This window comes from Bos grunniens, chromosome 21, assembly GCF_055505025.1.
Source record: "Bos grunniens cultivar Pamir isolate PY7600 chromosome 21, Bosgru_T2T1.0, whole genome shotgun sequence".
NCBI classification, from domain to species: domain Eukaryota; kingdom Metazoa; phylum Chordata; class Mammalia; order Artiodactyla; family Bovidae; genus Bos; species Bos grunniens.
Window position 1 is genome coordinate 699,924 of NC_141185.1, and position 25,908 is coordinate 725,831.

Sequence of the window (25,908 nt, forward strand, 5' to 3'; positions counted from 1 at the left end):
AATTTTCCACAGTTTATTGTGATCCACACAGTCAAAGGCTTTGGCATAGTCAGTAAAGCAGAAGTAGATGTTTTTCTGGAACTCTCTTGCTTTTTCCATGATCCAGCAGATGGCAATTTGATCTCTGGTTCCTCTGCCTTTTCTAAAACCAGCTTGAACATCTGGAAGTTCATGACTCACGTATTGTTGAAGCCTGGATTGGAGAATTTTGAGTATTACTTTCCTAGTGTGTGAGATGAGTGCAATTGTGCAGTAATTTGAGCATTCTTTGGCATTGCCTTTCTTTGGGATTGGGGTGAAAACTGACCTTTTCCAGTCCTGTGGCCACTGCAGAGTTTTCCAAATTTGCTGGCATATTGAGTGCAGCACTTTCATAACATCATCTTTTAGGATTTGAAATAGCTAAACTTGAATTCTATTACCTCCATTAGCTTTGTTCATCATGATGCTTCCTGAGGCCCACTTGACTTCACATTCCAGGGTGTCTGACTCTAGGTGAGTAATCACACCATCGTGATTATCTGGGTCATGAAGATCTTTTTTGTACAGTTCTTCTGTGTATTCTTGCCTAAGCCATGCACGGTCTGAAAACAGACAGCGAGACATGGAACTCACTTTGACTCCAGGAGGAGGGGGATCCCTCTGCTGAGATGGCCATGCTGGATGGCTGAGGTGTTCTGTGGTTTAAGCCCAAAAGACATCCCCATCAAGGAGCCCCAGGTGTCCCCTGATGTGGCAGGTAATAAGATTGATTTACCAATCGATATACCAAAGAAATTCTCACACTGTTAAGAAAGTTCTAGGACCCACGCAAATTTCCCAACCTGGAGATCCAGCAAAGGCACTGAGAACCCCCAGGGAATTTTACTTGGGAAGCCAGTAGGAGACTGAGCCTGGAGAAGGCAATGGCAGCCCTCTCCAGTACTCTTGCCTGGAAAATCCCATAGACGGAGGAGCCTGGTAGGCTGCAGTCCATGGGGTCTCGGAGAGTCCGACACGACTGAGCAACTTCACTTTCACTTTTCACTTTCATGCATTGGAGAAGGAAATGGCAACCCACTCCAGTGTTCTTGCCTGAAGAATCCCAGGGACGGGGGATCCTGGTGGGCTGCCGTCTATGGGGTCTCGCAGAGTCGGACATGACTGAAGCGACTTAGCAGCAGCGGCAGCAGCAGCAGGAGACTGAGCCAGATTTGCCTGTCAGTGTCCACAAGTCTCAGGTGGAGGCATGGGTCAACAGTTTGGCCTCAAGCCAAACAACAGGGAGGGAACTCAGCTCATCAATAGAAAACCAGAGTAAAGATTTACTGAGCATGGCCCTGCCCATCAGAACAAGACCCAGTTTCCCTCACAGTCAGTATCTTCCAATAGAAAGCTTCCATAATCCTCTTATCCTTATTTATCAGAGGGCAGACAGAATGAAAACCATAATCACAAAATACTAACCAAACTGATCACAAGGATAACAGCCTGGTCTAACTCAATGAAACTATGAGCCATGCCATGCAGGGCCACCCAAGACGGATGGGTCACGGTGGAGAGTTCTGACTAAACATGGTCCACTGGAGAGGGGAATAGCAAACCACTTCAGTATTCTTGCCCTGAGAGCTCCATGAACAGTATGAAAAGGCAAAAAGATAGGACACTGAAAGATGAACTCCCCAGGTCGGTAGGTACCCAATATGGTCCTGAAGAAGAATGGAGAAAATAACTCCAGAAACAATGAAAAGAGGGAGCCAAAGTGAAAATAATGCCCAGTTGTGGATGTGACTGGTGAGGGACATAAACTTCGATGGTGCAGAAAACAATATTGCATAGGAACCTGGAATGTTAAGTCCATGAATCAAGGTAAATTGGAAGCGGTCAAACAGGAGATGGCAAGAGTGAACATCAACATTTTAGGGATCAACGAACTAAAATGGACTGGAATGGGCAAATTTAATTCACATGACCATTATATCTACTACTGTGGGCAAGAATCCCTTAGAAGAAATCGAGTAGCCCTCATAGTCAACAAAAGATTCTGAAATGCAGTACTTGGGTGCAATCTCAAAAATGACAGAATGATCTCTGTTCTTTTCCAAGGCAAGCCATTCAGTATCACAGTAATCCAAGTCTATGCCCCATCCACTAATGCCAAAGAAGCTGAAGTTGAACGGTTCTATGATGGCCTACAAGACCTTCTAGAATTAACACCAAAAAATGACATCTTTTCATCATAGGGGATTGGAATGCAAAAGTAGGAAGTCAAGAGATACCTGGAGTAATGGGCAAGTTTGACCTTGGAGCATAGAAATAAGCAGAGAAAAGGCTAACAATTTTCCCAAGAACGCACCAGTCATAGCAAGCACTCTCTTCCAAAAACAAAAGTGACGACTCTACACATGGACATCACCAGATGGTCAACACCAAAATCAGACTGATTATATTCTTTCCAGCTGAAGATGGAGACGCTCTACACAGTCAACAAAAACAAGACGGGGAGCTGACTCTGGCTCAGATTGTGCTCCTAACTGCAAAATTCAGACTTAAGTTGAAGAAAGTAGGGAGAACCACTAGACCATTCAGGTATGACCTAAAGCAAATCCCTTATGATTATACAGTGGAAGTGACAAATAGATTCAAGGGATTAGATCTCATAGACAGAATGCCTGAAGAACTATGGATGAAGGTTCATGACATTGTATAGGAGACAATGATCAAGACCATCCCCAAGAAAAGAAATGCAAAAACACAAAATGGTTGTGTGAGGAGGCCTTACAAATAGCTAAGAAAAGAAGAGAAGCAAAAGGCAAAAGAGAAAAGGAAAGATATACCCAGCTGAATGCAGAGTTCCAAGGAGAGATTCAGAAAGCCTTCCTCAGTGGTCAATGCAAAGAAATAGAGGAAAACAATAGAATGGGAAAGACTAGAGATCTCCTCACGAAAGTTAGAGACATCAAGGGAACATTTCATGCAAAGATGGGCCCAAGGAAGGACAGAAATGGCATGGACCTAACAGAAGCAGAAGAGATTAAGAAGAGGTGGCAAGAATACACAGAACTATACAAAAAAGACCTTCATGACCCAGATAACCACAATGGTATGACCAGTCACTTAGAGCCAGAAATCCTGGAGTCTGAAGTCAAGTGGACCTTAGGAAGCATCACTATGAACAAAGCTGGTGGAGGTGATGGAATTCCAGTTGAGCTAATTCAAGTCTTAAGGATGATGCTGTCAAAGTGCTGCCCTCAAAATTCCTGCAAATTTGGAAAACTCAGCAGTGGACACAGGACTGGAAAAGGTTAGTTTTCATTCCAATCCCAAAGAAAAGCAATGCCAAAGAATGTTCAAACTACCACACAATTGCACTCATCTCACACACTAGCAAATAATTCTCAAAATTCTCCAATCCAAGCTTCAACTGTATGTAAACCAAGAATGTCCAGATGTCCAAGCTGGATTTAGAAAAGGCAGAAGAACCAGAGATCAAATTGCCAACATCCGCTGGATCATCACAAAAGCAGGTGAGTTCCAGAAAAGCATTTATTTCTGCTTTATTGACTATGCCAAAGCCTTTGACTATGTAAATCACAACAAACTGGAAAATTCTTAAAGACCAGAATACCAGTCCACTTTACCTGCCTTCTAAGAAATCTGTATGCAGGTCAAGAAGTGACAGTTAGAACTGGACATGCAACAAAGGACTGTTTCCATATTGGGAAAGGAGAACAATAAGATTGTACGTTGTCACCCTGCTTATTTAACTTCTACGCAGAGTACATCATGTGAAATGCCTGGATGGATGAAGCATGAGCTGGAATCAAGATTTCCAGGAGAAATATCAATAACCTCAGATATGCAGATGACACCACCCTTATGGCAGAAAGCAAAGAGAAACAAAAGAGCCTCTTGATGAAAGTGAAAGAGGAGAGTGAAAAAGCTGGTTTAAAACTCAACATTAATAAAACAAAGATCATGGCATCCAGTCCCATCACTTCATGGCAAATAGATGGGGAAACAATGGAAACAATGACAGGCTGTATTTTCTTGGGCTCCAAAATCACTGCAGATGGTGACTGCAGCCATGAAATTAGAAGACACTTGCTCCTTAGAAGAAAAGCCATGGCAAACCTAGATAGCATATTAAAAAGCAGAGACATTATTTTGCCAACAGAGGTCCACACAGTTAAAACTGGTTTTCCAGTAGTCATGTATGGATGCGAGAGCTGGACCATAAAGAAAGCTGAGCACTGAATAACTGATGCTTTTGAACTGTGGTGTTGGAGAAGACTCTTGAGAGTCCCTTGGACTGCAAGATCAAACCAGTCAATCCTAAAGGAAATCAGTCTTGAATATTCATTGGAAAGACTGATGCTTATGCTGAAGCTCCAATAGTTTAGCCATCTGATGTGAAGATCTGACTCCTTGGAAAAGACCCTGATGCTGGGAAAGGCAGGAGGAGTAAAGACCCTGATTCAAGGCAGCAGGAGAAGGGGACAACAGAGGATGAGACGGTTGGATGGCATCACTGATTCAATGGACAGGAGTTTGAGGAAACTCCGGGAGTTGGTGATGGACAGGGAGGCCTGGCATGCTGCAGTCCACAGAGTCACAAAGAGTTGGACACGACTGAGTGACTGAACTGAATTGAAGGCCTATAACATTCTTAATATACAATGTGTATATTAGCAGGTTAACATATTTTCTGTGTATAGAAAGCTTCTCTATAGGAAATGTGATGTGATTTCCTATAGAGAAATCAGAGATGTGATGGGGTCTGCGAGGCTGGGGAAGCTGGATGGCTGACAAGATATGGATCACAGTGTGAAGGTTGGGCCACGTCCCGTCCAGCTTTCTCTGGTTGGTCCTCAGTGGGAAGTGATGACAAAATCCAGGAAGCCATGGGGTATTAAGGAAGACTGGGCCATGGGAGGAAGGCATAGAGTGGCGGTAGGGCTTCCTGGGCTGTCGATAGAGATCGAGGTCTGACAACTTGCAGGTCTGAGGTGGAAGGAGAGGACTGTATCCCAGTCTGGCTCCTGTGGTGGTGCTGGATGTTCTGGACTGGTGGCTGCCTCCATAGGTCATTGTTCTGAGACTGTTAATGGTCTGGCCTTGGCTCCAGTGTCTTACGAAGAGGAATGTTCATGAGGGCCCCTGGGATTTAACCTGGGCAAGTTGGCCCCTCCACCTCCTGCACAGATCTCTGGGCATCCCCCCTTCCACTGGCCAGGAAGAGATCTCCAGTGAGTGTTGATCTGTGAGGGTGGAGCAGACCAGGCTGTGGCCTTGGCCTGGTATGAGGCTCTCTCCTGGTCTCATGTTCCATGTGAACCAGACCCTTGGTGTCTCTGGACAACCTCAGAGTTGCCCAACCCTGGGTGTTCTACCCTCGATCCCTGCAGGCTGCAGGGTTGTGTCAGCATCCACGGGATGTAATCTCCCAGCATGGAAGGCAGCTGTGAGAAGGGTCTTCACTGAAAGTGGACTCTCCTGTCAACACTGTCTGGGCACTCTGTACTGGACATGAGGCCACCCTGCCCTGAAGTATGGTCTACACGCTCAACCACCCTCCAGAGGCCCAGACGGTCCCTGCCCTCAGTTTCCTCCTTATGTTCCTTTTCTAATTATTGATCATTTTCCTCCTGCTGGTGGCCACCCCGTTCTCCTTCCTGTGAAGCCCCCTTGGTCACATGTCTTTCTGCTCACTGGGTGCAGAGTGCTCTTTGTATCTAAAGGAACCCTGCCCTTGAGCACGTGTGTCCATCTCTCTGCCCTGTTTCCATGGGGCTCCAGATGCACTCACTTGCTCACCAGGCCATCTAGACTGGCTGGTGGGACAGGGCCTGAAGACCGGCTGCTTTGCCTGAGCTCAGTGGGTAGATGGGTTGGGTGGTGACTAGGTCCACCTCGATGCTGTGTAGCTGTGTTTCTGTGGCCTCAGCACCGACTGTGACTGACCCCTTAGGGTGTGCCCATTGGGGGTGGGACTGTTGTTTGACCTTTGTGTGGGGAGGGGCAGTGAGTCTGAGCTGGAGGCCAGCAGAGCAGGTGTGGTGGAGTCTGAGCTGGGGTTTCTGTGGGCATCAAAGTATTTGAAGCAGGACAAAGTGTCCTGCTTTGTCCACTTGCTCGAACTCAAGTGTCCTGGCTGGACACTTGGGTCCTCGGGGCCAGGTTCACTCCTCTGCCCCCTTCCCTCTGCCCTTTGTCCACATCCTCTGGTAGGGGCACCACCCACTTCCAAGGGACCACAAGCACCTAGCCCAGAGTTCATTCATGGGATTTTACTTTAAGGGAACTTTCCTAGAAAGAGTCAGGAGAGAGCGGTCACACTGATTCCACTCATGGGGCTATCTGTCTCCTACCTCAAATCCCCCCTGAGATACCTGGACCCCAAGGAATCTAATCAGGGGGATGAGGGTAATAGTCCTTCTGTAGCTCCTTCAGGCTGGTCTTGGACTCCTGGACTCTACCTACCTTGGGCCATGAACTCTGCCTGATGAATTCTGCTGCCACCTGGTTGAAATCTGCTGCAGGGAGTGGATGGGATGCTGCATTACCATCATCTGGACATGGAATGGCTGTGATCTGGAGGAGACAGGTCTTTCTAAGAGGATAAATAGATGTGGGCCAAAGCGGAGAAGAAGAGAGACAGAAATCAAAGACCCTACAAGGAGTAGGATCCAGGAGACCTGGACCCTCTGAGAGCCAGCCCTCTGTGAGGTGCTGCCTTAGATGAGAAGCCCCAAGTATCTCTATGGGCTTGACCTGTGCCGTTTACCCCGAACCAGCATCACTCACCTAACATGGTGGCAACTCACCCCAGGCAGCTGCTGGCACACGGAGGGCCATTCCAGGGGACCCTGTACGCAGACCACAGGGGAATAGCAGACATGGGTCCGGCTCCCTCTTCTGATCAGCCTCAGTTTGGGTCAAATAAGGGGCTATCCAGGGTCTCCTAACCACACGATGGCCCAAATAAAGCCCAGAAGTTCTCTCCCCAAAGTGGGGTGAGACCTTCAGGGACAACCAGAAAGGCATGTGGGATCAAACACTGTCAAACCAACACAAGAGAGCCCCAGTACCAGATGTGAGGCTCCCCCCAGACCCCAGTCACAGTGCAGCCTGTAGAGGGAACAGGCCCAGTCGGGAGACCAGGACCTAGAAAGTGACCCCTGTCAGTCAGTCCAGCTACTCAGTCATGTCCGACTCTTTGCAACCCCACAGACTGCAGCACACCAGGCCTCCCTGCCCATCACCAACTCCCGGAGCTTGCTCAAACTCAAATCCATTGAGTCGGCGATGCCATCCAGCCATCTCATCCTCTGTCGTCCCCTTCTCCTCCTGCCCCCAATCCCTCCCAGCATCAGAGTCTTTTCCAATGAGTCAACTCTTCACATGAGGCGGCCAAAGTATTGGAGTTTCAGCTTCAACGTCAGTCTTTCCAATGAACACCCAGGACTGATCTCCTTTACAATGGACTGATTGGATCTCATTGTAGTCCAAGGGATTCTCAAGAGTCTTTTCCAACACCACAGTTCAAAAGCATTGATTTTTTACTCAGCTTTCTTTATGGTCCAACTCTCACATCCATACATGACTACTGGAAAAACCATAGCTTTGACTAGACGGACCTTTGTCAGCAAAGTAATATCTCTGCTTTCTAATGTGCTGTCTACGTTGGTCATAGCTTTTCTTCCAAGGAACAAGTGTCTTTTAATTTCATGGCTGCAGTCACCATCTGGAGTGATTTTGGAGCCCAAGAAAATAGTCTGTCACTGTTTCCATTGTTTCCTCGTCTATTTTGCCATGAATGCCATGATCTTCATTTTTCGAATGTTGAGTTTTAAGCCAGCTTTTTCACTCTCCTCTTTCACTTTCATCAAGAGTCTCTCTAGTTCCTCTTCATTTTCTGCCATGAGAGTGGTGTCATCTGCATATCTGAAGTTATTGCTATTTCTCCTGGTAATCTTGATTCCAGCTTGTGCTTCCTCCATCCAGGTATGTCACATGATGTACTCTGCATAGAAGTTAAATAAGCAGGGTCACAAAATACAATCTTGATGTTCTCCTTTTCCAAATTTTAACCAGTCCGTTGTTCCTTATCTGGTTCTGTTACTTCTTGACCTGCATACAGGTTTCTCAGGAGGCAGTTAATGTGGTCTGGTATTCCCCTCTCTTTAAGAATGTTCCAGTCTGTTGTGATCCACCCATTCAAAGGCTTTAGTGTAGTCAATAAAGCAGAAGCAGTAAAATGCTGCCACTTTCTAGGTGGAGCTCACATATGGATACCACACCCAAACCTTGACCAAGCCAGAACCTCATGACAATCATGTGCAGTGCTATAAATGATCTCAGCTGTTACACAGTCACTATTTACAAAATGTGGGGCAAGAGAGCCTGAACATGCCATCTTGGCCAATTTTCTCTCTCCTCGTGGGTTGTTTAGCTTTTTTTCTTTTTTTTTTTTTTAATTAAGCTGTATGAGTTGCTTGCACATTTTGGAAGTTTATTCTTTAGTGGTCACGTGATTTGCAAATATCTTCTCTAATTCTGCAGGTAGTCTTGTTTTGTTGATGGTTTTCCATGGTGTACAAAAGCCTTTTAGCTTAATTAGGTCCCATTTGTTTATTTTTCTTTTTATTTCTATTACTCTAGGAGATGGATGGAGAAGGAAATGGCAGCCCACTCCAGTGTTCTTGCCTGGAGAATCCCAGGGACGGGGGAGCCTGGTGGGCTGCCGTCTATGGGGTTGCACTGAGTCGGACATGACTGAAGTGATATAGCATTAGCATTAGGAGATAAATACAAAAAGACACCACCTTGATTTATGTCAAAGAGTGTTCTGCCCATGTTTCCCTCTGTTTTATAGCCTCCCATTTCACACTTTTGTCTTTAATCCATTTTGAGTTTATTTTTGCCCATGGCACTAGAGAATTTATAATTTCATTTATTAACAGGTAGCAATCCAGTTTTTCCAGAACTTATTCAAGAGACTGTCTTTTCTGCATCTTACACTCTTGCCTCCTGGGTCATACATGAATTGATCATAGGTGGGTGGGATTGTTCCTGGGCTGTCTATCCTGTCTCACTGATCACTGATCTATAATTGTGGTTTTGTGCCAGCACCATAGTGTTTTGATGGCCGTAGCTTTGCAGTATGCTCTGAAGTCAGGGAGCCTGATGCCTCCAGCTCCACTTTTGTTTCTTGAGATTGCTTTGACTATTTGGGGTCTTTATGTCTCCCAACAAATTTTCAAAAGTTTTGTTCTGGGTCTGTGGAAATTGCCATTGGTCATTTGATAGGTGTTACACTGAACCTGTAGATTGCTTTCGGTAGAAGTGTCATTGGCACAATATTGATTCTTCTGATTTAAGAGTATCTTTTCATCTGTTTGTGTCACCTTAATTTCTTTCATCAGTGTCTTAGAGCTTTCAGAGCAGAGGAATTTTGCCTCCTAGGGAAGGTTTATTCCTAGGTATTTTATTCTTTTTGATGGGATGGTAAGTGGGATTCTTTCCTTAAATTCTCTTTATGGTATTTCATTGCTGCCATACAGAATGCAACAGATTTTTGTGTATTAATTTTGTATCCATAAATTTTATCCAATTCATTCCTGAGCTCTAGGGTTTTCTGTACCTTCTTTAGCATTTTGCATGTGTTAAATCATGTCACCTGCAAACAGCAGGTGTTTCTTACTTGGCTTCTGGATTCCCTGTGTCCCTTTCTCTCCCCTGATTCTTACACTTAGGCCTTCACTGTGCTGCACTGTGGGCCCTTGCTGGTTACCTACTATATACGCAGTCGTGTGGATGTATTAGCACCAAACTCCTAATTTATCCCTGGGATGTGGTGGGTCAACCAGGCGCAGTGCATGAGGAAGAGGAACACCGTGACGGCTAGGATTCCCACTCCTCCCCTGGGTGCAAGGGCGCCGCTTAAACCACCCCACCAACCCACAAGACGCACCTCAGTCACATCTGGACTCCCCCAGGCCCTCTGAGACAGAAAACACTCAGAAGAAAAGGGAACTTCAGGAAGCAAGTCGCGTCACCAGGTTTCATTCCTGTTCTTAGTCTTCACAGCACTGGGGGAAGGGCCCTCACGCCTCCTGGGACTGGTGACCAAGTCCCAGGGAGCAGGGCTGCAGACACAGAACACAGGGAACTTCAGGAGGCAGATGGAGTCACCAGGTTTCATTCCTGTTCTTAGTCTTCACAGCACTGGGGGAAGGGCCCTCACGCCTCCTGGGACTGGTGACCAAGTCTTAGGGAGCAGGGCTGCAGACACAGCACGCAGATCCCAGGAGCCACATGTGTCTGTGGGCCAGAGCAGGGAAGGGGCCCGGAGCCCAGGCTGTGGGGGAGCCCCCTCCATGGCCCCCACCATGGGTGAGTGGGGACCCCGAGGATGAGCGCACAGGGACAGGAATGAGAGCCCTGGAGGGAGACCGGCCTCGGGACGCCCAGAGGGGCTGGAGCAGCCGAGTGGGCCCAGGGGAGGCAGCTGCCCCTGGTCACAGTGCAGGACGAGCGTGTGGACAGAACCCAGACAGGGTGCACCACACCAAGAGCACTGCTGCCCAGGGCTGGAGAGCTCGGGGGGCTGTGGGCCGTGGAGGAGCAGGATGGGCTTGGGGGCGGGAGGGAAGGGATGTGCATGACCAGGGGCTCTGGAGGCCGGGGCTGGGCAGTCATGAGGACCAGCCAGGACGGAAAGAGGGTCTGACCTGAGGACGCAGGGAAGGGAGAGGACCCCAGAGCAGTGAAGTCTTCTGGACAGGCCAGTGGAGCCAGCGTCGGTCCCAGGGCAGGGCCACATGCAGGGACTGTGGGTCCCGACTGGGCTGGGGCCGAGGGCAGCGGCAGACTTGGGGGCAAGGCTGCAGGGCCAGCCGGGTTCTATGTCCACAGCAGGCACCACGGGGCTGAACCCACAGCCCCCCAGGACACAGGGGGCTGACCAGAGCTCAGGGCCTGAGGACCAGCAGTGGGAGCCAGAGAGAGGCAGGTGACCCGAAAACTGGAGGCAGCAAGGGGCCAGAGGAGGGTGTGGATGGAGGGATAGAGAAGAGCAGAGAGCAAAGGCAGGACCTCTGCCAGGAGGGGCCCGGGTGGACAGAGCTCCTCCAGGGGAGAGTTGCCTGGAGGCCAGTGGGCACCTGGCAAGTCCAGGGATGAGAGCTGAACCCAGGAAATAAAGGAGTGAGGAGTGGAGATGGGCAGGGGTGAGGGCTTCCAGAGGGGCCAGAGGGGCAAGAAAGGCTGAGGGGGCGGCCCAAGGACACGGGGCAGCAAGGCTGCAGGTGAGCAGAGGCTGGGAGGGCAGGGGGGTCCCTAGAGATCTGGGGGAGCAGGTACAGCTTGTGGGCGAAAAGGGGTTAGGAGGGCAGGGGGCCCCTGGTGTTTGGGGGAGCAGGTACAGGTTATCAGGTTGAGCAGGGGCTGGGAGGACAGGGGGTGTCCTGGTGTTTGGGGGAGCAGATAGAGCTTTTGTAGGTGAGCAGGGAGCTGGGAGGGCGGGGGAGGGGGTGGCCTGGTGCTTTGGGGAGCAGGTACAGCCTGTGAGGGTGAGCAGGGGCCGGGAGGACAGGGGGGCCCCTGGAGATATGGGGAAGCAGGTACAGCTTGTTGGTGAGCAGGGGCTGGGAGGACTGGGGGAGCCCCTAGTGCTTTGGGGGAGCAGGTACAGGTTATGAGGGTGAGCAGGGGGCTTAGAGTAAGGGGGTGCACCTGGTGCTTTGGGGAGCGTTACAACCTGTGAGGGTGAGCAGGGGCTGGGAGGACAGGGGGTGTTCCTGGTGTTTGGGGTAGAAGACACAGCTTATGGGTGAGCAGGGGCTGGGAGGACAGGGGGAGCCCCCGGTGCTTTGGGGGAACAGGTACAGGTTATGAGGGTGAGCAGGGGGCTGAGAGTAAGGAGGTGAGCCTAGTGCTTTGGGGGAGCATGTACAGCCTGTGAAGGTGAGCAAGGGCTAGAAGGACAGTGGGATCCCCTGGTGCTTTAGGGGAGCAGGTACAGCTTGTGAGGGTGAGCAAGGGACTGGGAGGACAAGGGGTGCCCCTGGTGCTTTGGGGGAGCAGGTACAGCTTGTGAGTGTGACCAAGGGCTGGGAGGACAGGGGGTGTCCTGGTGTTTGGGGGAGCAGATAGAGCTTTTGTAGGTGAGCAGGGAGCTGGGAGGGCGGGGGAGGGGGTGGCCTGGTGCTTTGGGGAGCAGGTACAGCCTGTGAGGGTGAGCAGGGGCTGGGAGGGCAGGGGAAGCCCCTGGTGCTTTGGGAGAACAGGTACAGCCTGAGGGTGAGCAGGGGCTGGGAGGACGGGGGTGTTCCTGGTGTTTGGGGTAGAAGGCACAGCTTATGGGTGAGCAGGGGCTGGGAGGGCAGGGGGAGCCCCCGGTGCTTTGGGGTAGAAGGCACAGCTTATGGGTGAGCAGGGGCTGGGAGGACGGGGGGGGCCCTGGTGTTTGGGGGAGCAGGTACTGGTTATGAGGGTGAGCAGGGGCTGGGAGGACGGGGGGAGCCCCCGGTGCTTTGGGGGAACAGGTACAGGTTATGAGGGTGAGCAGGGGGCTGAGAGTAAGGAGGTGAGCCTAGTGCTTTGGGGGAGCATGTACAGCCTGTGAAGGTGAGCAAGGGCTAGGAGGACAGTGGGATCCCCTGGTGCTTTAGGGGAGCAGGTACAGCTTGTGAGGGTGAGCAAGGGACTGGGAGGACAAGGGGTGCCCCTGGTGCTTTGGGGGAGCAGGTACAGCTTGTGAGTGTGACCAAGGGCTGGGAGAACTGGGGGTGTCCCTGGTGTTTGGGGGAGCAGGTACTGGTTATGAGGGTGAGCAGGGGCTGGGAGGACTGGGGGAGCCCCTAGTGCTTTGGGGGAGCAGGTACAGGTTATGAGGGTGAGCAGGGGGCTGAGAGTAAGGAGGTGAGCCTAGTGCTTTGGGGGAGCATGTACAGCCTGTGAAGGTGAGCAAGGGCTAGGAAGACAGTGGATCCCCTGGTGCTTTGGGCGAGCAGATACAGCTTGTGAGGGTGAGCAGGGGCTAGGAGGACAGTGGGATCCCCTGGTGCTTTAGGGGAGCAGGTACAGGTTATGAGGGTGAGCAAGGGACTGGGAGGACAAGGGGTGCCCCTGGTGCTTTGGGGGAGCAGGCGCAGCCTGTAAGGGTGAGCAGGGACTGGGAGGAGAGGGGATGTCCCTGATGTTTGGGGGAGCGTGTACAGCCTGTGAGGGTGAGCAGGGGCTGGGAGGACAGGGGGAACCCCTGGTGCTTTGTGGGACAGGTAGAGCTTGTGAGGTTGAGCAGGGGATAGGAGGACGGTGGGAGCCCCTGGTGCTTTGAGGGAGCAGGTACAGGTTATGAGGGTGAGCAAGGGGCTGGGAGGACAAGGGGTGCCCCTGGTGCTTTGGGGGAACAAGTACAGCCTGTGACGGTGAGCAGGGAGCTGGGAGGGCAGGGGGAGCCCCTGATGCTTTGGGGGAGCAGGTACAGCTTGTGAGTGTGAGCAAGGGCTGGGAGAACTGGGGGTGTCCCTGGTGTTTGGGGGAGCAGGTACTGGTTATGAGGGTGAGCAGGGGCTGGGAGGACTGGGGGAGCCCCTGATGCTTTGGGGAGCGTTACAACCTGTGAGGGTGAGCAGGGGCTGGGAGGGCAGGGGGAGCCCCTGGTGCTTTGGGGGAACAGGTAAAGGTTATGAGGGTGATCGGGGGCTGAGAGTAAGGGGGTGTGCCTGGTGCTTTGGGGGAGCAGGTACAGCTTGTGAGGGTGAGCAAGGGCTGGGAGGAAAGTGGGAGCCCCTGGTGCTTTGGGGGAGCAGGTACAGGTTATGAGGGTGAGGAGGGGCTGGGAGGAAAGTAGGAGCCCCTGGTGTTTGGGGGAGCGTGTACAGCCTGTGAGGGTGAGCACGGGCTGGGAGGACAGTGGGATCCCCTGGTGCTTTGGGGGAGCAGGTACAGCTTGTGAGTGTGAGCAAGGGCTGGGAGGACTGGGGGAGCCCCTGGTGCTTTGGTGGAGCAGGTACAGGTTATGAGGGTGAGCAGGGGGCTGAGAGAAAGGGGGATGTGCCTGGTGCTTTGGGGAGCATTACAATCTGTGAGGGTGAGCAGGGGCTGGGAGGGCAGGGGGAGCCCCTGGTGCTTTGGGAGAACAGGTACAGCCTGAGGGTGAGCAGGGGCTGGGAGGACAGGGGGAGCCCCTGGTGTTTGGGGGAGTGTGTACAGCCTGTGAGGGTGAGCAGGAGCTGGGAGGGCAGGGGTGCCCCTGGTGCTTTGGGAGAACAGGTACAGGTTATGAGGGTGAGCAGGGGCTGGGAGGACTGGGGGTGTGCCTGATGCTTTGGGGGAGCAGGTACAGCCTGTGAAGGTGAGCAGGGCCTGGGACGGCAGGGGGAGCCCCTGGTGCTTTGGGGGAACAAGCACAGGTTATGAGGGTGAGCAGGGGCTGAGAGTAAGGGGATGTGCCTGATGCTTTGGGGGAGCAGGTACAGCTTGTGAGGGTGAGCAGGGGGCTGGGAAAGCAGGGTGTATCTCAAAAACTTTAGCGGATCAGGTAGTGCTTCTGGGGATGAGCAGAGGTCTGGGAGGACAGGGGGTGCCCTTGGAGTTGGAGAGCAGGCACAGTCTGTGAGGGTGAGTAGAGGGCTGGGCGGGCACGGGGAGCCCCTGGTGCTTTGGGGGAACAGGTGCAGGTCGTGAGGGTGAGCAGGGGCTGGGAGGACAGGGAGTGTCCCTGGTGTTTGGGGTAGAAGGCACAGCTTATGGGTGAGCAGGGCCTGGGAGGACAGGGGGAGCCCCTGTTGCTTTGGGGGAGCAGGTACAGCTTGTGAGGGTGAGCTGGGTCTGGGAAGACAGGGGGAGCCCCTGGTGTTTGGGAGAGCAGGTACAGCCTGTTCGGGTGAGCAGGGGCTGGGAGGACAAGGGGTGTCCCTGGTGTTTGGGGGAGCAGGTACAGCTTGAGAGGGTTAGCAGGGGGCTGGGAGGGCAGGGGGTACCTCAAGAGCTTTAGGGGAGCAGGTACAGGTTATGAGGGTGAGCAGGGGGCTGGGAGGACATGGGGTGCCCCTGGAGATTTTTGGAAGCAGTAATAGCTTGTGGGTGAGCAGGAAGCTGCGAGGACAGGAGGTGCCCCTGTTGCTTTGGGTGAACAGGTACAACTTGGGTGAGCAGGGGCTGGGAGGACAGGGAGTGCCCTTGGAGATTTGGGGGAGCAGGTGCAGCTTCTGGGGATAAGCAGGGGGCTGGGAGTTCAGGGTATTAGGGGAGCAGACAAAGATCGTGCAGCTGAGCAGGCGCTGGAATGTCACGCCCCTGCCAACGACCTCAGTTGACCATGTGTGTGCTGAGCACATCGGTACGAAAGGGTCCGAGGGTGCAAGGGGCCATTTGTGCTGTGGGCCAGATGCAGGGACACAGGGCAGTGTGAGCCCTGCAGAGAAGATGGGGCCCAAGAGCGCAGCTGTCCAGAGCTGAGTCCAGAGGGCTGAGACCAGTGGTGTGGGTGCTGGATGAGGGTGAAGGGCGGGGCTGAGGGAGCAAGGGCACAGGGCTGGGAGAGCTCAGGCCACAGCTGGTGAAGCAGAGGGCTGAGACAAGGGGTGTAGGCCACCCCTCAAGACAATGGGGGTGCTGTTTGGTGGAGGGTCTGCATGAAGAACAAAGCAAGGAGGAGCGAAGACCCGAGAGGAAGGGCTCTGGGGCTGCAGGGAAGGGGCGCCCTGAGGGCACCGGGTGGGCTGCACTTCTGGGCCGAGGGTCTGCCTGTCCCAGCAGCCTGTGTGGCTCAGGAGCCAAAGTGGGGCCAGACCTGGGACGCTGTGCTTGATAGGGCGGTGCAAGGGGCCAGGAGCTACAGGGCGCCCACTGGCAGTCAGTCGGGCTGCAGGCCCAGGGAGCTGACCAGGCTGGGGGAGCAGGGGCCATGGGAAGGGCCAGGCTCCAACAGGAGGGAAGGGGCCCTGGGGCTCTGATCCAGGAGGCCACACTCACCGACCCAAGCTGTGTCCAGACACCCCAACTGCAGTACAGAGAGCCGGGTGGCCACCATGCCGGCTGGTCATCAGACCCTGGAAGCAGGTGGTGGCTGGGCTCAGAGGTGCCCCAGGCATGGGCACCTGAGGTCCTGCTGGACCCCACATTCACCCAGCCTCCTCTCTCACAGCCTCCACCACAGCCCCGAAAGTCTACCCTCTGAGTTCTTGCTGCGGGGACAAGTCCAGCTCCAAGGTGACCCTGGGCTGCCTGGTCTCCAGCTACATGCCCGAGCCGGTGACCGTGACCTGGAACTCGGGTGCCCTGAAGAGCGGCGTGCACACCTTCCCGGCCGTCCTTCAGTCCTCCGGGCTGTACTCTCTCAGCAGCATGGTGACCGTGCCCGCCAGCACCTCAGGACAGACCTTCACCTGCAACGTAGCCCACCCGGCCAGCAGCACCAAGGTGGACAAGGCTGTTGGTGAGAAGATGGTCCTCGGGGAGGGTGTCCACACCAGGAGACCAGGGTCAGCCCCACTGCCTGCAGGGGCCCCACCCCCAGGGGTGCTGTGAACCAGGCCCAGTGTGTCAGGGGAGGCCCTGTCTGTCTCTCTCCTGACAGTCTCACAGGCTTGGGGAGGGGGTTGTCTGGAGTTTCCGCCAGGTCCAGGGTGGCCGCAGGCTGGTCAACGTCCACACGCCTGGACCCACAGAGACGGGCCCTGGGCTCAGACCTGCTAAAACCCGTCCCTGCCCTAAGCCCAGCCCATGGCTTCCTGCCCCTGGTAACCCCCAGTCTGCTCTCTCTGCAGATCCCACATGCAAACCAGGAACCTGTGACTGTTGCCCACGTAAGTCACCCAGTCTCCCCATCGCACCCCAGATGTGGACAGGGCCCAGGAGGGCCACAGGTGAGGCTGTGGGGGCCCAGGAGTGAGTCTGCCCAGGGGCTGACAACTGTTATGTCTTCCCCAAAGCCCCTGAGCTCCCCGGAGGACCCTCTGTCTTCATCTTCCCACCGAAACCCAAGGACACCCTCACAATCTCTGGAACGCCCGAGGTCACGTGTGTGGTGGTGGACGTGGGCCACGATGACCCCGAGGTGAAGTTCTCCTGGTTCGTGGACGACGTGGAGGTAAACACAGCCACGACGAAGCCGAGAGAGGAGCAGTTCAACAGCACGTACCGCGTGGTCAGCGCCCTGCGCATCCAGCACCAGGACTGGACTGGAGGAAAGGAGTTCAAGTGCAAGGTCCACAACGAAGGCCTCCCGGCCCCCATCGTGAGGACCATCTCCAGGACCAAAGGTGGGCCAGGTGGACGGGACTGGGAGGGCCCCGTGGGCCAATCAGAGTGACCGCTGGGCGGGACCGGGAGGGTCCCGTGGGCCAATCAGAGTGACCGCTGGACGGGACCGGGAGGGTCCCGTGGGCCAATCAGAGTGACCGCTGTGCTAACAGCCTTCCTGTCCCCACAGGGCCGGCCCGGGAGCCGCAGGTGTATGTCCTGGCCCCACCCCAGGAAGAGCTCAGCAAAAGCACGGTCAGCCTCACCTGCATGGTCACCAGCTTCTACCCAGACTACATCGCCGTGGAGTGGCAGAGAAATGGGCAGCCTGAGTCAGAGGACAAGTACGGCACCACCCCGCCCCAGCTGGACGCCGACAGCTCCTACTTCCTGTACAGCAAGCTCAGGGTGGACAGGAACAGCTGGCAGAGAGGAGACACCTACACGTGTGTGGTGATGCACGAGGCCCTGCACAATCACTACACGCAGAAGTCCACCTCTAAGTCTGCGGGTAAATGAGCCTCACGTCCCTGCACCGGCAAGCCCTCACCCAGCCCACCCTCCCCGGGCTCCAGGTCCAGCCAGGACGCCCTAGCCCCTCCCTGTGTGCATTCCTCCTGGGCCGCCGTGAATAAAGCACCCAGGCCGCCCTGGGACCCTGCAACGCTGTGCTGGTTCTTTCCGAGGCAGAGCCCTGGTGGCCACCAGGCCTGCGGGGGTGGGCTGAGCCGACTCTGGGCCACTTTGTTCAGCATCTGTGGGGGAGCTGACCCCACTCCGGGCCAGACACACAGTGAGTGGGTCCAGCAGGCCACCTGGGGGCTGCCCAAGGCCACAGAGGGGCTTGGCCAGAGGCGCACCTCCACGGTCCCCTCCAGCCACCACCTGCTGGGCCGGCCTCTGGACAGGAACCGGGGAAGCCCCCGAGACCCTCAGGGATTGAGGCCCAATGCTTCCCGCCTCTGCTCCAGCCCACGCTGTGGGGCAGGGCCACATCCTTGTCCCCAGGCCCCTGTCCTTGGGTGTCCAGAGTCCTTGTGTCCACTCTGGGCCTGCCTGGAGCCACGCGTGGCCGGGGGGTGGCCCTGCTTCACCCTCAGGCTCCCAAGGTCAGGCCTCGCCCTCCCTCGGCCAGGAGGCTCTGCCCGGCTCTCCCTGCCCAGGGCCAGGCCTGTGCGCCCGTGGGGAGGTCATCCCTGTGCCTGAAAGGGGTCCAGGCCGGGAGCCCTGAATGTCCAGGGCAGGGACCTAGCTGCTCCCTGCGGACACGGAGCCCAGAGCCACAGACAACAAGCCCCAGCCCCGCACGCACACGAGACAGCCCGCACCCAGCCTCCTCCACACACACTCAGGTGTGCATCCGCACATGAGCACACTTCACCCCGTCACACCCACACGCCTACACACACTCAGGTCTCGCACTCGGGGACCCATGGGGTGACCCCACAGGCCCAGACCCAGAGCTGGGTCTTGTGAGCCCTCCCTGTGGACACCAGCTGGTCCCCACCCTCCAGCGCCCGTGGGCTGCTCAGTGGCCCTTTCCCACACTGACCACACTGACCAGATCAGACATCCGTTCCTTGCCTCCCCTGGGGCACCCACGCCCCTCCCTAGCAGGCTGAGATCCCCCCTCAGCCCCTCATCCTGGCACCCTCACCCCTCAGGCACAGGGACACAGCCCGGTGCTGTCTGCCCTCCCTCCCTGGGGGCAGGGCCCAGGCTCACATGCTCTGCTGACCCTCCCGGCTCCAGGCCTGGCCCCCAGGGCAGAGGAGGCCAGGAACTGAGCCTCTGTCCTGGGGGGAGGTGGGGTCAGGGCCCCAGCTCAGGGCACAGCTCAGGATGGGAGCAGGACACCACAGGCCAGGCCCAGACAGTGGCCAGGGCTGGAGGGGTGGGGTCTGGGGCTGGGGCCCAGAGACTGACCTCAGGTGATCCCTGCCCAGCCCATGGGGGGATCCTGCCACCTTCCCCCCACCCAGAGGGAGCCCTGCCCCGAGGCCCTGATGATGCCACCCAGCCCCCCGTGGGCAGACACAGCACTGACCACCCCTCCCTGTGCAGACCTGCTGCTGGAGGAGGAGATCTGTGCGGACGCCCAGGACGGGGAGCTGGACGGGCTCTGGACGACTATCTCCATCTTCATCACACTCTTCCTGCTCAGCGTCTGCTACAGCGCCACCGTGACCCTCTTCAAGGTGGGAGGCCACCCTGCTGGCCCTCAGGCCCCCTCTGTCCCCAGGATCCCCTCAGAGCCCCTCACTGCCCCTCACTGCCCCTCACTGCCCCTCACTGCCCCTCACTGTCCCTCTCTGTCTGTTCGTTTTCCCATCACTGTCACCTTGAAACAGATTGGGTCATTTCAGGGGGCGTCTGAAGAGCTTCTGTACCACACGCCACCCTTCATGTCAGCGGGGAGAATTCAGCAAGGGTAGAGTGGTAATGAGTTTTTAGACCAGGAGGCTTGTGACACTTACGAGCGGTGATGGCACACTGCTGCTCCCTGAGAACTTCGTGGACACCATTTTCCATCAAAGGAGAAGTGGGGAAGGGAAAACACCTTCTTGGTCTCTCTTGGGTAACGGTCATGTTTTGGTCATCAGTTCCTCCCCCAGGTAGGCTAGAGGAGCTTACTTTTCCTTCCCAAGATGGTCAGGTCAGGACTGTCGTAGACTCCAGAAATAGTCTAGAACTCAGTACAATGAGGGTCTTTCATTTTGAAAGTCACCTTCCCGTAAATGACTGCTCTTTGTTTGCAGAGAGCCTGCTTTAACTCAGGGGTCATTAACTCACTGAGCTCACTGGGCTGGATGGGGGTCTCACGCCATCGTCGCTTTACTGTTTTGCAGCATATCCCAGGCTTCTGCTGTAGTTTTGTTGCTAAGCAAGACTGCTTAGTCTCGTGGTTAAATCAACCTGCTTTCTTGAGTAATCGTTAATTTATAGGAGTTTCCCATATTTTTCAACTTATAATCCCCTAGTCAGATAATTATTTAATCACCTATTCTGACCCTTCATTTTCTCCCTATCAATCTCAGCATCCCATCACTGTCCTGTCACTGTCCCCTCACTGACCGTACTGTCCCCCACTGTCCCCTCAGAGTCACCTCCCTGTCCCCTCACGGCCCCTCACTGCCCCTCACGGCCCCTCACTGCCCCCCACTGCCCCTCACTGCCCCTCACTGCCCCTCACTGACCCTCACTGACCCCACTGCCCCCCACTGCCCCTCACTGCCCCTCACGGCCCCTCACGGCCCCTCACTGCCCCCCACTGCCCCTCACGGCCCCTCACTGCCCCCCACTGCCCCTCACTGCCCCCCACTGCCCCTCACTGCCCCTCACGGCCCCTCATTGACCCCACTGCCCCCCACTGCCCCTCACTGCCCCTCACGGCCCCTCACTGACCCCACTGCCCCTCTCTGCCCCTCACTGCCCCTCACTGTCCTGTCACTGTCCCCTCACTGACCATACTGTTTCCCAGTGTCCCCTCAGAGTCACCTCCCTGTCCCCTCACGGCCCCTCACTGCCCCTCACGGCCCCTCACTGACCCCACTGTCCCCTCACTGCCCCTCACGGCCCCTCACTGCCCCTCACGGCCCCTCACTGCCCCCACTGTCCCTCACTGTCCCTCACTGTCCCGTCTGTCCCCTCGCTGGCCCTCACTGTCCACTCATTGTCCATTTCTATCACTCTGTGTCCACTCCTCGTCCCCTCACTGTCCCTCACTGTCCGGTCACTGTCCCTCACTGTCCCCTCACTGTACCGTCTGTCCCCTCACGGCCCCTCACGGCCCCTCACTGCCCCCACTGTCCCTCACTGTCCCTCACTGTCCCTCACTGTACCGTCTGTCCCCTCACTGGCCCTCACTGTCCCTCACTGTCCCCTCACTGTCCCTCACTGTCCCTCACTGCCCCTCACTGCCCCTCACTGCCCCTCACTGACCCCACTGCCCCCCACTGCCCCTCACTGCCCCTCACTGCCCCTCACGGCCCCTCACTGCCCCCCACTGCCCCTCACGGCCCCTCACTGCCCCCTACTGCCCCTCACGGCCCCTCACTGCCCATCACGGCCCCTCACTGCCCCCCATTGCCCCTCACTGCCCCTCACTGCCCCCCACTGCCCCTCACTGCCCCTCACGGCCCCTCATTGACCCCACTGCCCCCCACTGCCCCTCACTGCCCCTCACGGCCCCTCACTGACCCCACTGCCCCTCTCTGCCCCTCACTGCCCCTCACTGTCCTGTCACTGTCCCCTCACTGACCATACTGTTTCCCAGTGTCCCCTCAGAGTCACCTCCCTGTCCCCTCACGGCCCCTCACTGCCCCTCACGGCCCCTCACTGCCCCCACTGTCCCTCACTGTCCCTCATTGTCCCCTCACTGTCCCGTCTGTCCCCTTGCTGGCCCTCACTGCCCACTCATTGTCCATTTCTATCACTCTGTGTCCACTCCTCGTCCCCTCACTGTCCCTCACTGTCCGGTCACTGTCCCCTCACTGTCCCTCACTGTCCCTCACTGTCCCCTCACTGTACCGTCTGTCCCCTCACTGCCCCTCACGGCCCCTCACTGCCCCCACTGTCCCCTCACTGTACCGTCTGTCCCCTCGCTGGCCCTCACTGCCCCCACTGTCCCCTCACTGACCATACTGTTTCCCAGTGTCCCCTCAGAGTCACCTCCCTGTCCCCTCACTGCCCCTCACGGCCCCTCACTGCCCCCACTGTCCCTCACTGTCCCTCCCTGTCCCCTCACTGCCCCTCACTGACCCCACTGACCCCCACTGTCCCTCACTGTCCCCTCACTGTCCCTCACTGTCCCCTCACTGTACCGTCTGTCCCCTCACTGTCCCCTCACTGTCCCTCACTGTCCCCTCACTGTACCGTCTGTCCCCTCGCTGCCCCCACTGTCCCTCACTGTCCCTCACTGTCCCTCACTGTCCCCTCACTGTACCGTCTGTCCCCTCGCTGGCCCTCACTGTCCCCTCACTGTCCCTCACTGTCCCCTCACTGTACCGTCTGTCCTCTCACTGGCCCTCACTGTCCCCTCACTGCCCTCACTGTCCCCTCACTGTCCCTCACTGTCCCCTCACTGTACCGTCTGTCCCCTCGCTGGCCCTCACTGTCCCTCACTGTCCCCTCACTGTACCGTCTGTCCCCTCACTGTCCCCTCACTGTCCCTCACTGCCCTCACTGCCCTCACTGTCCCTCACTGTCCCTCACTGTCCCCACTGTCCCCCACTGTCCCTCACTGTCCCCACTGTCCCCCACTGTCCCTCACTGTACCGTCTGTCCCCTCGCTGCCCCCACTGTCCCTCACTGTCCCTCACTGTCCCCTCACTGTACCGTCTGTCCCCTCGCTGGCCCTCACTGTCCCCTCACTGTCCCTCACTGTCCCCTCACTGTACCGTCTGTCCCCTCGCTGCCCCCACTGTCCCTCACTGTCCCTCACTGTCCCTCACTGTCCCCTCACTGTACCGTCTGTCCCCTCGCTGGCCCTCACTGTCCCCTCACTGTCCCTCACTGTCCCCTCACTGTCCCTCACTGTCCCCTCACTGTACCGTCTGTCCCCTCGCTGGCCCTCACTGTCCCCTCACTGCCCTCACTGTCCCCTCACTGTCCCTCACTGTCCCCTCACTGTACCGTCTGTCCCCTCGCTGGCCCTCACTGTCCCCTCACTGCCCTCACTGTCCCCTCACTGTCCCTCACTGTCCCCTCACTGTACCGTCTGTCCCCTCGCTGGCCCTCACTGTCCCCTCACTGCCCTCACTGTCCCCTCACTGTCCCTCACTGTCCCCTCACTGCCCTCACTGTCCCCTCACTGTCCCTCACTGTCCCCTCACTGTACCGTCTGTCCCCTCGCTGGCCCTCACTGTCCCTCACTGTCCCCTCACTGTACCGTCTGTCCCCTTGCTGGCCCTCACTGTCCCCTCACTGCCCCTCACGGCCCCTCACTGCCCCCACTGTCCCTCACTGACCCTCACTGTCCCCTCACTGTCCCGTCTGTCCCCTCGCTGGCCCTCACTGTCCACTCACTGTCCATTTATATCACTCTGTGTCCACTCCTCGTACCCTCACTGACCCTCACTGTCCACTCTCTGTTCCCTCGCTGTTTCATCACTGCCCCTGGGGGAGGCCCACAATGAGTCGTCTCTGCTCACCCTGTTCCCCCCCTACCCAGGTGAAGTGGATCTTCTCATCAGTGGTGGAGCTGAAGAGGACGATCGTCCCCGACTACAGAAATATGATCGGGCAGGGAGCCTAGAGCTCCTGTGAGCAGGTCCAGATTGGCCACAGACCCGACTGGACAGCGTCCATTATTTCGAGCATCAACCTGCACCAGGCCTGCTCCTTTGCGCTCTGACCCAGCGACCTCTGACCTCTTGGCCAGCCTCGCCCGCATCTCTACCCGCAGGCCTCACGGTCACCAAAACCTGCCCCCACCCCCGGAGACCCGAGTGGACAGCAGGCGTAGACCCCACCCGAGCTGATGAATGCCGAGGCCCTCTGGGAAGCCAGCAAGACACCAATGGGCTGCGGGTCCCCCACCAGGAACACACAGGTCAGAGTTCAGTTCTGCCTGGAGGAGCAGGAGGCTGGGTCCAGGGCGGTCTGCACAGGGCATCTCCTCCCACGCCATTCATCTTGTCCAGGCCAGGATCCAGACCACAGGGCCTCTGAAGGAGGAAGCTGGGTTCCCACACCGTATGCACAGGGCCCAGCCCCTGCATGTTGTCCAGGCCTGGATTCAGACCACAGGTCCGTGGGGGAGGCCCCTGTGTCAGATCCTTGGGAACAGCTGTCTGCAGGGGCCCAGCCTCCCAGCAGGGAAGCTCCTGGGAGGACCACCAACAGTTAGGCCACCTCCACCGAGGATGCTGCTGTGAGCAGGCCTGGGCCCACGGCTGCTGCAGGAGCCCTGGTGGGGGAAAGGGTGACGTCCAGCCAGACGGACCGCCTGGAGAGGGGCCTGCTGACCGGTTCCCAGTGCACAGAGCTGGAGAGGCTCCCAGAATACAGGACGGCAGGGCAGCCAGTCCATCCGGCGGCCAACAGCCTGACACGTCCCGCAGGAGCTCGGCCTGCACCGAGGGCAGGGGTGAGAGGCGAGACCAGAGACCCACAGAGGCCCAGCCCCAGGCCCCGGGGCCCCACCTCACCTCACAGTACAGACTCTCCCGTCGTTGCAGAAATGTGCATGGGCGTCTCTGGATGGGAGGCGCTGCCCCTAAGACTGGAAGGAAGGACCACAGTCTCAGAGCTTGGGAAGCTTCTTCTGCCTAATGTGGGGGCCTGTTCTTTCTCTTTGCTGTCTCTTTATCTCTTTAATGACAATAAAGCATCTTTACTTCACCTAGCTCACTGGCCAGTCTCCGTATATTGACACACCTTCTCCCTTTGAGGAGTCCACATCCAGGCTGCCCCACCCTCACTGGCCCCTGGGCTTCCTGCCCCCACTCACCTGCACTTAGGGTCCCTGGTCCCATCCCTACCTGACCCATGGGTGCCTGACTCCCACCTGCTACCCACCCCTAGGGCTCCACTCCGCCTCCCAGGCAGAGGCCAGCCTGAAGCCAGGGGAGCCACAGACAAGTGCCCCGTGCTGGGTGGTCAGCACAGGAGGCTGTAACAAACACCGCGGGGGGCTGGACCACAGGCGTCACCGCTCACACCCTGGAGCCTGGGACCCCGGATCCAGGAGCACAGGGCCGGCTCCTGCTGAGGCCTGTCTCCATGGGGTGCAGATGCCGTGTCCTCACGGGGGCACCCCTCTGTGCCTGTCTCTGTCCTCACCTCCTCTTAGAGGGTCTCCAGTCAGACTGGACGAGGGCCCACCCTGGGACCCCAGTTCACCCTCATCACCTCTTCAGAGATGCCACCTCCAGAAGCAGTGATGCTTGAGGTCTGGGGGTCAGGGCTGCAAGACTTGAATTTGGGGTCACAATTCTGCCCCGAACAGGCGGGTTGATGCCAGAAACCCAGAGCAGGAGGGGACACCAGTGAAGGCGGGCCAGGACGGGCAGCTGGGGGAGGGGTGTCAAAGGGAGCACCCAGACCTGGTTCAGTGCTCAGGACACACTGGTCAGTGAGAAGGACCTCAGAGGGCACTGGGGACACTGCGCTCAGCCTGGCTGCACAGAGGTGATGGCTGTGCCACAGGAGAAGCAGGAGGGGCCCAGGGCTCCAGAGAGGGACCAGGAAGGGTGGCCGCCCGCATGCAATGAGGCCGCTGTGTCCACCAGCCGGCCTGGGTGCAGGATGCAGTCAGGACTCCATCCTCACAGACACCGGGGACCGAGGAGACTGGACACTCCCTGAGGGCGGAGGAGGATCGTGCTCAGGGACAGCTCCAAGAAGGGGGCCCAGGCCTGGGAGGGTGCTGGCCATGCTGGGCTCTCTCCAGAGGGCATTTTAAGGGAGCTGGGTCATAGAGGGGAGGTGCCTTGTCAGCTGGGACCATGCTAGTGTTTTTCCAAACCTTTCAGGGGTAGGAGAGGACCTGCCGCTGGACAGCCCTGGTCCTTGCCTGCTTTGTCAAGAAAGAATTCAGACGAGGAGGCAAAAGGTAAAACTGAAAAGTATGTTGAAAAAGAAAAGTACATGTGGAAAGACACAAGAGCAAACTAGAGAGAGCCCCATGTCTGGGAAGCTTGGTGGTTTAGTCATTAAGTCATGTCCAGC

The 25,908-nt window shown here is 56.6% G+C and overlaps 1 long non-coding RNA gene across 1 annotated transcript; it reads left to right on the forward strand.

Moving 5' to 3' along the window:
- Positions 1-19,257: 19,257 nt before the first annotated feature.
- On the forward strand, positions 19,258-24,583 carry LOC147348826 (uncharacterized). The gene is made up of 2 exons (XR_015149330.1): positions 19,258-19,433; positions 23,408-24,583. It is a non-coding gene; the product is annotated as an uncharacterized LOC147348826 (long non-coding RNA).
- The last annotated feature ends 1,325 nt before the right edge of the window (positions 24,584-25,908 follow it).